This window comes from Nothobranchius furzeri, chromosome 7 (assembly GCF_043380555.1).
Source record: "Nothobranchius furzeri strain GRZ-AD chromosome 7, NfurGRZ-RIMD1, whole genome shotgun sequence".
Taxonomy (NCBI): Eukaryota; Metazoa; Chordata; class Actinopteri; order Cyprinodontiformes; family Nothobranchiidae; genus Nothobranchius; species Nothobranchius furzeri.
In genome coordinates, this window is record NC_091747.1 from 64,467,448 (window position 1) to 64,482,811 (window position 15,364).

General features: G+C 47.1%; 1 long non-coding RNA gene across 1 annotated transcript; it reads left to right on the forward strand.

Annotated features, from left to right (window-relative positions):
* Positions 1-3,678: 3,678 nt before the first annotated feature.
* LOC139070689 (uncharacterized) lies at positions 3,679-11,096 on the forward strand. Its single transcript, XR_011521170.1, has 3 exons — positions 3,679-4,202; positions 4,304-5,259; positions 5,344-11,096. It is a non-coding gene; the product is annotated as an uncharacterized lncRNA (long non-coding RNA).
* Positions 11,097-15,364: the final 4,268 nt, after the last annotated feature.

Here is a 15,364-nt window from a genome sequence, read left to right on the forward strand (position 1 = left end):
GTCTCTGAGGTCGACGTGTCCGAAGTCGTCTCTGAGGTCGACGTGTCCGAAGTCGTCTCTGAGGTCGACGTGTCCGAAGTCGTCTCTGAAGTCTACGTGTCCGAAGTCGTCTCTGAAGTCGACGTGTCCGAAGTCGTCTCTGAAGTCTACGTGTCCGAAGTCGTCTCTGAAGTCGACATGTCCGAAGTCGTCTCTGAGGTCGACGTGTCCGAAGTCGTCTCTGAAGTCTACGTGTCCGAAGTCGTCTCTGAAGTCGACGTGTCCGAAGTCGTCTCTGAGGTCGACGTGTCCGAAGTCGTCTCTGAAGTCGATGTGTCCGAAGCCGTCTCTGAAGACGATGTCTCTGAAGCCGACGTCTCTGAAGCCGACGTCTCTGAAGTCGACGTCTCTGAAGTCGACGTGTCTGGAGTCGTCTCCTCTGAAGTCGACGTGTCTGGGGTCGACGTGTCTGGGGTCGTCTCCTCTAAAGTCGACATTTCTGAAGTCGACGTGTCTGAAGTCGTCTCGTCTGAAGTCGCCTCTGAAGTCGTCTCGTCTGAAGTCGCCTTATCCACTCCAGAGGTCGACGCTCCCTCCACTCCAGAGGTCGACACTCCCTCCACTCCAGAGGTCGACACTCCCTCTGGTCCGACGTCTCCACCGTCTCCGGTTCCAATGGTGGTTCTGAAGGTCGCTCCGGTCCAGCCCGTCCAAGAGACTATGTCCCCGGCCCAGCCTGCAGAGACTATGTCCCCGGCCCAGCCTGCAGAGACCCTCTGCTGCAGGCGCCGGCCTCCAAGGGCTCGTCGCCTCCTCATCTGCCGCGGGCGCCGGCCTCCAAGGGCCCGTCGCCTCCTCATCTGCTGCAGGAGACGGCCCCCAAGGGCCCGTCGTCCCCTCTTCTGCCGCAGGCGCCGGCCCCCAAGGGCCCGTCGTCTCCTCCTCTGTCCCAGGCGTAGGCCCCCGGACTCTGCTGGGCCCTGCCGCCTCTCCATCGTTCCTTCGGTTCCTCTGGGCCCTCCCTCCGGGTCCTCCTCCTCCCGCCCTGCTCCTTGTTCCTGTGGGCGTCTGGGATCCGCCCTTTGAAGGGGGGTGGGGGTGGGGGGGGGGTATGTTGTCATAACCTGTCCTGTCTCCCCTTATGTTTTAGTCTGTCTCCGTTAATTGCTCCCACCTGCCTCTTGTTTCCCAATCACCCTAGCTCCCGCTCCTCGTGTATTTAAACCCCTTCTGTTCTGTGTTTCATGTCGGATCATTGTTTCATTGTCTAGCGTGCTCCATAATAAAAGACTATACGAAACGTCCTACCCGTCTGCCTGTCTTCGTCCCGTGTCTGGATCCTCGCCTCAGCTCCGCTCCACTCAGCAGCGCGCTGGCACAGACATGCCCTCAAGAACCACATTTGGTCTCGCCACGTCCTCTAAAGCTCATGAGGGGACTCCACAGGTATATGGATACATATACATACATATATATTTATTTATATATACCGTAAATCCTCTAATACAGGCCGGTATTCAATTAAAGGCCGGGTCTCCAATTTTGGCCGGTGTCAGCGGAGGTAAATAATGGCCGGTCTCTTATTGTGGCCGGGTGGAATGTGGTAACAAGCAAGTACGAGAGTCCCGGCGGCAGGGTTATAGTCCCGCAAATCAACCAGCAGGAGGCAGTAGGGGTTCGCGCAGACCTTTATTAGGCTTTTTCTTCAAGCTTTGTAACGCTTCAGACACGATCCTCTATCACGCTCCTACCACACAGAGTCACGGTGTCAGTTAACCATGCTAATTCAACCCGCTCCACAGAACACACATCACCTTCCCTGTGGCTTACATAACACTCGCACAACACGCAAATCAGCACATAGGAACTAGCAGAATGATAGGAAACACATATAACACAATACCCAGAATGCACCTGGCTTACAACCCCAGCCAGGTCATTACACTATCAAGTTCAAAGAGAACGTGCTGATTATGCTGCAGAACACTCTGGAGATCAGCAGTAGGGGGTGTATGAACTACAGTAATCCCTCGTTTATCGCGGTAGATGCGTTCCAGACCTGGTCGCGATAGGTGAAAGTCCGCGAAGTAGGGACTCCCAGCATGCCCCTCGCGGGGATTCCCTCCACGTCGCACCTACGTCACAAACCGCGGCTATAAACGGAAGTCGCCTTTACAGCTCAGTCATCGTTTCTTCAGATTCACGATCAGAGTTTCCAACCTACCAATCAATCCAACGAACTATCAGCTCATAGTAAGTTATCTTACTTACTTCTGGAAAGCCCGGCATTTCCGTGTCACTTCGTTGACGCTCGAACGCTCCGGGGTTTCCTAGAGCAGCCGGCGTTTCACCGACGCTATCACTTCCGCGTCTGTGAAACCACGCTCCCGTAGGTACTGACACGCGATCGTTCATGTTGGTTCATTTCCTTTAATGTTTTCTGTCTTTTATTTGCGCCTGATGTGTATCGCTGCTGTGGAGCGGGGCGCATCAACTTGTCCTCCGACGCACAGATCACTGATGCGGCCGGCGAGCAGGGAGCGCTCAGCTGTTTTCGCGGTCGGTAGATCTGCCTCCTGAGCACGGCCACAGTAACAATCAGGTGTCACCACCTCAAAAACTAATTTAACACGCGATCGTTCATGTCAGTTCATTTCCTTTAATGTTTTCTGTCTTTTATTTGCGCCTGATGCGTTTCGCTGCATGCTGTGGAGCGGGGCGCTGCGGGCATCACCTTGTTCTCCGATGCACTGATCACTTATACGGCCGCCAAACAGCAAGCGCTCCGCTGTTTTTGCGGTCGGTAGATCTTTTAGAACTGCAGTTCAAAGGTAACTCATGAGGTGAATATATATGAACCCAGGTAGCAGTTTCTCTTTAGGATTGAGAGGAGATGCAGGAAGATAATAAACAGGCAGGACAGAAAAATAGTCAAATAAAAACAAGTTAGTTTTTGTACCTGCTGTTGCAACAAACAGACACCATTGAAGGTAATCAGAAGTGAGGAACAGAAAATGAAATAATTATTTTAATGTTTAGAGCAGCAGGAACTCCGAGAGGCTGCAGGCGCATCAGTGAGTTTGCGGCTGCTGCACAGGGGGAGGGGGGAGAGGGCTGAAGCAGAAACTACCGTTGTTAAAAGAAATGTGTTTAACTTTGAAAATGTGGGCGCAATTTTAATTGTCAAAAACTCCAGCGAACCATTAGTTCATTTTGCTCAAATAGAAATAGAGGCCTGCCTCTAATACTGGCCCTCCTTCCAATAAAGGCCTGGAGCTTGATGAGCTTGAGTCAAATACAGGCCCGGGCCTGTATTAGAGGATTTACGGTATGTAAATATATACATATTTATAAGTACATATATATATGTATATATATATATTTATACATACATATATGTATGTATATGGATACATATACATACATGCATATATATATATATATATATATATATATATATATATACATATTTATAAGTACATATATATATGCATATATATATATTTATACATACATATATGTATGTATATGGATACATATACATACATGCATATATATATATATATATATATATATATATATATATATATATATGTATATATATATATATATATATATATGTATATATATATATATATGTATATATATATGTACATGTACCTTCTGTCTAGATCCAGGCTCTGATTTACTATTGACGAGAAGTCCTAAAGTCGTCAGGAGCTGAATCTGGACCGGAACCAGACTGGTGCGGTGTGTCTGTGGCTCCACAGACTTCATTACTGTGGTTCCCTGTCCTACCACTAGATGCTGGTCCTTCGCATGTTCCCAGCTGCTCTGGTGCTTAGGAACATTTCTACTCCCAACACTAGTTGGTAAATACTACACGATGAGTAAAATTGCTCAGGTCTGTGTGTGCGGGCGGTTGATGCATACGTATGACCCTCTGACCAGATGCTAAACACAATCAGCTGAGTAGAACCAAAGCACCATCACAGAACCCATCTTCTACCAGCATCACCTCGTTCCACGTTTCACTCCATCCACCCGTTACACAGGGCTGTGCAAAAGTTTTAGTCAGGTGTGACGTGCCGGGGTGAGTACGCCTCTCATGTTCCCATGTTTGAGTTGTGTGTTTCAGGAGAGGGAGGCTCCAGCTGCAGCGGGTCTGGCTGCAAAAGGAGGATGGAGAACACTCCTCGACTCCGGATGATTTCTACAGCTTGGTAGTTTCCTGCCCTCTTGCAACTCTTGGATTTTGTGCTCTAGTGTTTCTAGGTTTTTTTGTGAACCTTTGGATCTTTTCCCTGTGCTTACCCGTTACCAGGTTTTGGAACGTTTTTGGATTTCTGCGACTCCTCTGGATTACTCACCTGTGCCCCATCAGATTTCCGGACGCAGCTCTCGCCGTTCTCCATTCCTCCCAGCCAGCCCGGTCTCCTGCTCTCCTCTCACTCCCTCTCCTGGACACCCTACTTGGATTCATCCCGGCACCCAACCTACCCTCCCTCATTCCTACGCCCCCTACTCCCAGTAAGTCTATTCTCTGCACCCACCAAGTTTAGACTTACCTTCCCGGACTCACCTGTATCGGCTCTCCCCTCCTCAGACGCTGTGCTCCCGTTCTCCATCTCCACTGGGCTTTTCCAGTGCACCTTCAGTTCCCGTTAAGTAAAGATTCTTTTTTACCATAAGATCTGTGAGTGTGTGCTTCTGCGTGTCTTGGGTTAAACGCATTCCCCGAACCATGTCAATCAGTCATTGGCTTCATCAACACAAGAGAAACCAGATCCATATCCGATGTATACGGACCCACCCCGTGCCTCCAGAGCAGCACCAGACCTTCAGCTACTGGAACTGGGCTGGGTGGTTGTTCCTGACATCCCGGACAACTAACCACAGATCTTCCTCACATCCTTCTGTCTCTGCATGTGATCCCAGACGATGCTGAGATCAGGCTCTGTGGGGTCCGACCAGCCCTTCAGGGACATAGAGTTACATTACAGAGTCAGCAGCCTGAGCAGAGAGGCCCAGACTTCCCTCTCCCCAGCTCCTCCGGGGGAATCCCAAGGTGCTCCCTGGCCAGCTGAGAAACATAGTCCCTCCAGCGTGTCCTGGAGGACACTAGACCTCCTCCTGGTTGGACGTGCCCAGAAAACCTCACCAGGGAGGCGTCCAGATGCCCGAGCCACCTCAACTGGCTCCTCTTGATGTGGAGGAGCAGCGGGTCTACTCCGTGCCCCTTTCGGATCTCTAAGGGAGAGCTCAGACGTGTGCTACTGTGTACGTAACTAAATGCATCTCATCTTCTATTAGAAGTCATCTCACATCCTGACTCAAGTTCTAAATCGGTTCCTCCTATTCCAGGCCTGCTCCAGAAGACCTGTGTCGTTCCACAGCTGCGTGTCCATAATGACACGAGAGTGAGACACTGATACAAGCCTGAGGAACCTTGAAGATTATTTGGAGAACCTGTTTGTTGTTCACAGCCTGGTGGGTTTGTTCTTGTCTATGGAGAAAACTTCGTTTTCATGCTTTTTATGGGGCGGAGCCTATAAAAGTGCTATTAGTGGTACCGGACTCTGGTAGAACTGGACCATGTCCTGATGTGAAGGTGACAGAACAACGAGATGAAGTGATTTGTTCTTCTTTCCCACCTGTTGAGGAGGGAGAACTGGCCATCTTGTTCTGAGTCCCAGGCCCCAGAACCTGGACAAGTCCACATGTCCCGGTGATGAAGAGTGGGATTAAAGCAAAGCTCTGTTTGTCCTGTCTGGGCACCCGTCCTGTAAATACAACTGGAACAGTTTATACTGCTGCTCTGTTGCTCTTCATCATCCTCCTTTACCCCACATCATCATCACTCTCCTCCAACCTGTGTGTGTGTGTGTGTGTGTGTGTGTGTGTGTGTGTGTGTGTGTGTGTGTGTGTGTGTGTGTGTGTGTGTGTGTGTGTGTGTGTGTGTGTGTGTGTGTGTGTGTGTGTGTGTGTGTGTGTGTGTGTGTCCACTAGAAGGAGATGGTGGGGAGAGCAGCTGAACTTTGTGGTCCAGAGGAGGAGGCAGCTGAGATTGTCAGGGGGACAGCTCCTGTTAGATGGTTGGAGATAAGGTCACCGAGGCCAGACTGTCTGATAAGCTGACTCTGAGGTGAGACAGAGACGTTGCAGACATCCCTCCACCAGGAGAGGGTTAGAGAGCATCATTGATGTCCATGGATGGATAATGCATCTGATGGATGGATTCAATTTAATTCAGTTTATTTATAAAGCGCCAAATCAGGACCAGAGTCGTCTCAAGGTCCTTCACACAGTAAACACTCTAATTCAGGTCAGTTCATTCAGCCAATCAGTACAGAGTTTCCTATATAAGGAACCCAGCAGGTCGCATCGAGTCACTGACTAGTGTCAGAGTCTTTACAGCAATCCTCATACTAAGCAAGCATAAAGCGACAGTGGAGAGGAAAAGTCCCTTTTAACAGGAAGAAGGCCCTGCATAGATTACAGAGGACTGAACCAGATTTCTGTTAAAAAACAAGTTTCTTTTGCCCCTGCTGTCATCAACCTTCGAGCCCATTCAGGACTCGGTGATTTTCACCAGGTTAGATCTCAGAAATGCGTACCATTTGGTACGTATACGTCAGGGTGATGAGTGGAAAACAGCTTTTAAGACACCCTTAGGACATTTTGAATATTTAGTCATGCCGTTTGGGCTAACCAATGCACCCGCTGTCCGTGGATGTGGGACCATGAACAGGGACGACGGAGTTTACACGCTGGACCACGCATGGGACTGCATCGTCGGAGAGGGGAGAGCGGGCAGTAGAGGGCGACAACGTTCTCTGCTGCCCGCAGATAAACGGAGAAGGAAGTGACGCCACCATCAGCGTCAGCCTGAAGAAGCCGGCAGCCGTCGGCGAAACGTTGCGTCAACAACAGGGAACAAAACCGTTTCTGTGTTTTAAAAAAGAACGACAACATGGAATTAGAACGACACAGCAAGAACACACCTAAGATGTTCAAAGAGAAATACGGACACCAAGGAACGAAGGACTTCTGCCGTTTGGAACGATTACACCAGAAACGCGCACGTCTAAGAAACCACCTTCGCTTCTGTTTAAGATGCCGGGACGAAAACATCACACCCACAAGCCTACAGCTGAAAACATCGATCCGGACCAAGACAGCACAAAATATAATAGAAAGAGCACAGAGAGCACTGCTCAAGGAGAGGATAAGGAACGTCATAACCAAACAGAGGCGTGTGGAGGACGAACTGGAAAGAAGACACCTGGACTTGAAAAGGAATTACAAACTTGATAAACAAATGGAGGAACTAATTAAAGGACACATGATGGAAAAACAGGAAAAAGAGTTCACAAAAGTAAAAGAAAGACACATAGAGAAGCTAAACAAACTCATGAACAAGAAAAAGAGAAAAGACATACAAGATAACTCCACACAAAGCTCATGGGTATGTAACATTTCACAATACAAACTAACAGAAGCAGAAGAAAGTATTAAAAACAGGTTTAAACTTTGCAGTCACACTAAAAGAAATACCGTATGACAAACTTATCGTAGCAACAGAACTAGCATGTCAACAGATCACAGATGAGGGAAAGAAAGCAGAACTCAGAAATAACATAGTTGGGATATTAAAAACAATCAGCCATGACAGCTTTATCCAAAAACGAACAGATAATTATTCTACTGGCAGATAAAGGAAGAACCACAGTAGTTATGGACAGAGAAAAATATAAACAACAGATGAAACAGATGCTAGAGGACAAAAATACACACAAAATACTTAAAAAAGAGCCAACAGAAAACATTAAGAAAAACATGAAAAAATTACTGAAGCCACTACAAGAAAAAGGCAAAATAACAGAAAAAATGTACAAACACTGGATTCCTACAGCAAACATAACACCAAGAATCTATGGAACGCCAAAAATACACAAACAAAACACCACTTAGACCAATAGTAGACAGCATAGGTACACCAACATACAACATGGCAAAAGATATCAGCAGAATCATCAGCCCGTTATTAGGAAACACAGACCAACACTGCAAAAACAGTATAGAACTGGCAAAAGAACTAAAGCAGATTACAATAGAAGACAACGACATACTCATCTCACATGACGTCACATCTCTGTTCACAAAAACACCAACCCAAAAAACCATAGACATAGTAGTTAACAGAATCAGACAGGACAAAACTTTACACAAAAGGACAAACCTCACAGCAGATGACATAGCACAACTGATAGCACTGGTAGCTAACTCCACTTACTTCACATACGACAACACAATATACAAACAACTGGAAGGCTTCGCCATGGGTAACCCATTATCAGCCACCCTGTGCCAGTTTTCATGGAAGACCTGGAACAAAAAGCCATAGCCACCGCCCCCCCAAACTGCAAAATAAAACTATGGAAACGCTACGTAGACGACATACTGGAAATCATACCAACAGGTCAAACAGGAACACTAACACAACACTTGAATAACATTGACGACACGGGCAACATAAAATTCACTTATGAGTCAGAAACAGAAGGCAGCATAGCTTTTATGGACATGAAAATCACCAGACAGACCGACGGGACCCTAAACATAAACACATACAGGAAACCAACACACACAGACCAGTATCTATTATGGACATCAGAACACCCCACCATACACAACATGTCAGTAATCAGAACATTATATCACCGAGCAAACATGGTAACAGAAGAGAGAGACCGTAAACAAGAGGACAAACACATACAACACGCTTTAAAGACCTGCGCATACCCGACATGGGCAATAAACAAAGGAAAACAACAAACAACAACAATAGAAAAGAACAACCAAAGCAAAGAACCAGAAACCCAGAAAGACAAGAACCAAAACCAGTGATAACCCTACCATACATCAGAGGCATAACAGAAAAAATAAGAGCAACAATGAAAAAACACAACATAAACACACCAACAACGCCATACACAACAGTTAGAAACAGACTAGTGCACCCAAAAGACAAAATATCAGCTGGACTTAAATGTGGAGTCGTTTACGAAATCCCATACAAACTCTGCAATAAAACATACATAGGAGAACCCGGACGCCAACTCAACACACGAACAATAGAACATAGAAAGGAGTGCAAGAAAGAAACAAGTCGAAAACACACAAGAGCAGCAAAAGAAGAAGGAGAAAGTACAATAAAGAAGTCAGCCGTAACAGATCACTGCTTAAGAGAAAACCATGTAATGGACTGGGACAACACACGGATCATAAACACCGAACAACAGAAATACAAAAGATGGATCAAGGAAGCTATCGAGATAAGGAGACGTGGATGTCGGACGATGAACAAAGACGACGGAGTTTACACGTTGGATCGTGCATGGGACTGCATCGTCGGAGAGGGGAGAGCGGGCAGTAGAGGGCGACAACGTCCTCTGCTGCCCGCAGATAAACGGAGAAGGAAGTGACGCGCCACCATCAGCGTCAGCCTGAAGAAGCCGGCAGCCGTCGGCGAAACGTAGCGACAACAACAGGTAACAAAACCGTTTCTGTGTTTTAAAAAAGAACGACAACATGGAGACTCAACCCCCAGACAGTATCGGTGGTCCCTCTTTTTCTCTCGTTTTAACTTTGTGATTTCTTATCGACCACGGCACAAGAAGACTAAACCAGACTCCCTTTCTCGGCAGTTTGCCCCCGATCAGGAGACTGAACCTGCCACCATCCTGCCTCCTGAGTGTGTCGTTGGAGGAGTGACTTGGGAGATCAGGGACCAAGTGCTTCAGGCCCAGCAAACCTACCCAGACCCTGGAAATGGACCCCCGAATAGAGTGTTTGTGCCACAGGGCATGCGTGGCAAGGCAATCCATTGGAGCCATACAGGGCGGTTCGCAATCCATCCCGGAGTAGGACGCACAGTGGCGCTCCTGCGGAGAACCTTTTGGTGGCCTACATTGTACCAGGACGTTAAGAGTTATGTGTCTGGTGTTCACACTTGTGCCCAGCAGAAGGGGGAAAACAGATCGCCTGCAGGTCTTTTAAATCCCCTACCCTCACCCTTGCGGCCGTGGTCTCATATAGCACTGGACTTTGTTTGTGGTTTACCTATCTCTCATGGTTTTAACACTGTTCTCACTATTGTTGATAGGTTTTCAAAAGCATGTCACCTTGTTCCTTTAAAATCTCTTCCCTCTGCCGCCATTACAGCTCAGTTGGTCATTAAACATGTGTTTCGTCTCCACGGCATTCCGGAGGAGATTTTGTCAGACTGAGGCCCCCAGTTTGTGACACGGGTCTGGAAAGACTTTGCTGAGACTCTGGGGGCTCGTGTCGCGCTCACATCTGGCCACCATCCACAGACTAACGGCCAGTGTGAGCGCATGAATCAAGAACTGGGGTCGATGCTTCGCTGTGTGTGCTCCACCCATCCTACTACATGAAGCTCTCATCTCGCCTGGGTGGAGTACGTGCATCAGTCACACATCCACAGCCACAGGTCAGTCACCGTTCGAAGCATCTTTAGGGTACCAGCCCTCTCTGTTTCCTCTACAGTCTTCCACAGCTATCACAGTGCCACAGTTCCTCAGGGGTGCCAGGCGTGCATGGGTTTCTACCCGGGCAGCGCTGGGTAGGACGGCGAGCAGGAATAAGCAGCTGGCTGATCGCCGGCGGTGACCAGCGCCTGCTTACTCCCCAGGATAACGGGTTTGGCTGTCATCAAAAGACATTCCTCTGAAGGCAGCCAACCGCAAGCTCACCCCTCGGTTTCTGGGACCATTTGAGATACTGGATGTACCAACCCCTTCCACCGTGCATCTGGATCTTCCACGAACTCTAAAGGTGCATCCAGTATTCCATGTGTCGTTGGTGAAACCTCTAGGCTCCAGTCCGCTGTGCCTGGTTCCTGCACCTCCCCCTCCAGCTAGACTACAAGGGAGGGTTGGTGTACACAGTCTACCGGATTCTGGACTCTCGGCCCCATGGGAGGGGCTTACAGTATCTGGTTCACTGGGAGGGATATGGACCGGAGGAACGTTCGTGGGTTCCTCGCTCATTCATCGAAGACCCTTCCCTCATCCAGGAGTATGAAGGGTCGGTTAGGACGCCAGGGGGCATCCGTTGACGGGGGGGGGGTACTGGCATGAGCCGGGGTGAGTACTCTCATTCACTTAACCATCTTTGAGTCTCTTGCCAGGAGAGGGAGTGCCCCAGCTGTACCTGATCAGCAATCAGCGGGGTGTTTTACTATTTAGGTGGATGGAGGACACAATTCAACGCCGGAAGATTGCCTCAGCTTGGTAGTACCCAGCCACTTGAGTTACCTCTTGTATCTTTAGGATTCTTGTGTTTTAGTATTTTTTGCTCTAGGTATTTTGGAATTTTTGGCTTGTGCTACCGCCTGGAGCTTATTGTGGATTACTTCCCTCTTCAGGATTCCCGCTTGTTCTCTGGTCGCTTGCTTTTGGATACCTACCTCTGGCTCCAGGATTTGGATACTCAGCACGCGGACCATATCACCTATCTCCATAACCCTCCCCTCTCATCTCAACCCAGTGCCCCATCCACCAGGACGCCCCGCTGTCCTCCACCTATGCTCCCTCTCCTGCGCTTCCCCGGCTCACAACCTGCTCCCTCCTCCAGCCAGCAAACTCACGTCCCACAGTAAGTTCTGCTGAACACCTCTGCCTATAACGGACCTCTGAATCAGAATCAATGCTCACCTATGTTCTCCCTCTTCCAGACCCCCCCCCCCCCAAAAAACATGACATTTTTACCATATGAACCCTAACGGCCTCTGCGCTCCTCTGGCAGGCGTCTCCTGGTCATCCCTAAAGTCAGGACACAAACTCACGGTGAAGCGTCCTTCCAGTGTTATGGCCCTCACCTCTGGAACGAGCTGCCAGAGGACCTCAGGACTGCAGAGAACGTTCATGTTTTCAAGTCCAGGGTCAAGACCCTCCCATTTAGGTTAGCTTTTATCTAAATATTTACTACAGTTTTATTTCTCGTTTTACATGATTATATTTTATTGCTTGCTTTGCATGTTCCATATGATTATATTTTAGCACAGTTTTATTATTTAAATTATTATTTTACTGTCTATATCATTTTATTTATTACTTATTTTCTAACTTTTATCCCTTATATTAGCTCCTTTATTATATTCTTACTCATTTTAATCCAGTGTTTCCTCTGTGGGGGCCCTCTGCCCCGGGAGCGGTGGTCGACTGTAGCTTCCTGGGCGCTCTATAGGTGGGGGTCTATGCTCCCCCTCCAATGAGCGCCCTGACTTAGAGTGGAAGACCTGATGCTGCCGGGGCAGACGGCTCCTCTGATGGCATTTCCTTGCGTTACCATACTTGGCTCATCTGGGCTCAGCCAAATATAATTTTTACGTGTGTGTGTGTGTGTATGTGTGTGTGTGTGTGTGTGTGTGTGTGTGTGTGTGTGTGTGTGTGTGTGTGTGTGTGTGTGTGTGTGTGTGTGTGTGTGTGCGTGCTTGCATATGTCTGTTAATGTTTTTAACCTGTTATGGGAATCTGGGGTCATTTTGTAAAGCACTTTGTTTGAAAAGCGCTTTATAAATAAATCTGATTGATTGATGCGAGTGGTCTTACGACTCTTCCTGGGGAGTTTGGCTCGTGTGCAAAAAGGAAGGGACAATAACGGGATTTAAAAGTTAAAATGATGATCAGGTTTATTTACAACTACAAAAAAACATAAATCTTTCCATCCACAGGTTGGGAATAATAAAACTAATTCTGTCTGTGGGGAATTAAAACGAAAGTACAAATAAGTAGGGATGTCCCACTGGGCAAAGATTACTGGGTTCTGGACCAAAATAAGGATCTCCAAAGGTCCAAACTCTAAACTGGGCGGTTAAACCAAACTCAAGGTGATATTTTAAACTAAACCAAAAACCCACAACACTCTAAATGTAATAAAAGGGAGATCTGCACCACAAAAAAGATTAACTCTAAACCAAAACGTAACAGCTTATCCAAACGCAAGAAGCTGTTAGCGAAAATGCTAACAGTAGCTTTACCAACGTTAAGTTCAAGTTACCAAGTTTAAATAAACCAAAAACACCCAGCAGCAAACAGACCAGCACGGAGGAGAGACTGCTACCACCAAAACAGCTCTCCTCATGTCTGAAAGAAGCTCCTTTATGAAGGGAGAAACGCTCCCGGTGATTTTCTACATCTGCAGTAGAGACGGAGCAGTGCATCTGACCCCGGAAGTTGTTGTCCGTTTCCGGGAGACGAAGGCGGGCAAACAGGAAAAGAATCTAGTAGCGGGCGGACGTTGTTCCGGGTCTTCGGTATTTGGCGGAGATGTTAGTGAAGGCGGAGAAGAGGGCGAACTAGAGGAAATACAGCAGATTCCTCCTCTATTTACAAACTCCTGGGGATGCAACAAGTGGGCGCGGTGCGTCGACAAATTTTTAGAATCAACCCTTCGACGTCATCGATGCGTCGCTACAGCTCTAATAGTCAATCATAACATCAGTCCATTAAAACTAGCCAGCTCTGGTTTTCCCTCAGTTCATCTTCAGACAAAACAGTTCGAGGGTTCTAGAGAAAGCTCCAGACCGGCCATCTGAGCGAATGCCTCTTTAACCAGAAGGATTTTGACACGTTGTCAAAACCTTAAACCTTTGTCGCACCTGCGAAGCTGAAAAAACAAGATAGTTTCCTGCAGAACAAAGCTGACTCCTTTAAACAGGAAGAATCCTCCAGAGGATCCTGGCTCAGTATAAGCAGCCATCCTCCACGACTCACTGGGGATCGAGACGACAGAACACACACACACACACACACACACACACACACACACACACACACACCAAGTAGTGTATCTATGGTTACATAGTGATTTCTTAGTAAATATTCTAGTGAATCTATAATTAAACGGGTAAACTAGTAGTACCACAGGTGGATGGATAATGGATGTGATGAATGGATTGGATGGATGGATGGATGGATGAATAATGGATGGATAATGGATGGATGGATGAATAATGTATGGATAATGGATGGATGGATGGATGGATCGATGAATAATGGATGGATAATGAATGGATGGATGGATGAATAATGGATGGATGGATGGATGAATAATGGATGGATGGATGGATGGATGGATAATGGATGGATGGATGGGTGGATGGATGGATGGATGGATGGATGGATGGATAATGGATGGATGGATGGATGGATGGATGGATGGATGGGTGGATGGATGAATAATGGATGGATGGATGGATGGATAATGGATGGATGGATGGATGGATGAATAATGGATGGATAATGGATGGATGGATGGATGGATGGATGGATAATGGATGGATAATGGATGGATGGATGGATGGATGGATGAATAATGGATGGATAATGGATGGATGGATGGATGGATGGATAATGGATGGATGGATGAATAATGGATGGATAATGGATGGATGGATGAATAATGGATGGATAATGGATGGATGGATGAATAATGGATGGATAATGGATGGATGGATGGATAATGGATGGATGGATGAATAATGGATGGATAATGGATGGATGGATGAATAATGGATGGATAATGGATGGATGGATGAATAATGGATGGATAATGGATGGATGGATGGATGGATGAATAATGGATGGATAATGGATGGATGGATGGATGGATGGATAATGGATGGATAATGGATGGATGGATGGATGGATGGATGGATGGATGGATAATGGATGGATGGATGAATAATGGATGGATAATGGATGGATGGATGGATAATGGATGGATGGATGAATAATGGATGGATAATGGATGGATGGATGAATAATGGATGGATAATGGATGGATGGATGAATAATGGATGGATAATGGATGGATGGATGGATGGATGGATGGATGGATGGATAATGGATGGATGGATGAATAATGGATGGATAATGGATGGATGGATGAATAATGGATGGATAATGGATGGATAATGGATGGATGGATGAATAATGGATGGATAATGGATGGATGGATGGATGGATGTCTCTTTGAACACCAAACTCCTTTTGGAAGTTAGAAAAGCTCGAGCTACTCTGTAGGACTAGAGGCGACGCTGTGAGGTTGAAGCTGAAACATCTACATAAGCATCATCAGGTTTTCTGACCTCAGCAGCAGAAGAGCTTTCTGCAGATGGATACATGATCTTTTTTAACCCCTTCATTAGACCAGTTTAACCGGTTTGCCTCATGAGGAGGGTTTGGTTTCATGTTGTTTCTTCTCCAGCTCCTGTCATCTGGGATGGAGCCGTGCTACACACATGGAAAAGCTGTGAGGAGACAACAGGAATGAGCAGGAGAACCCAAACCAAGCT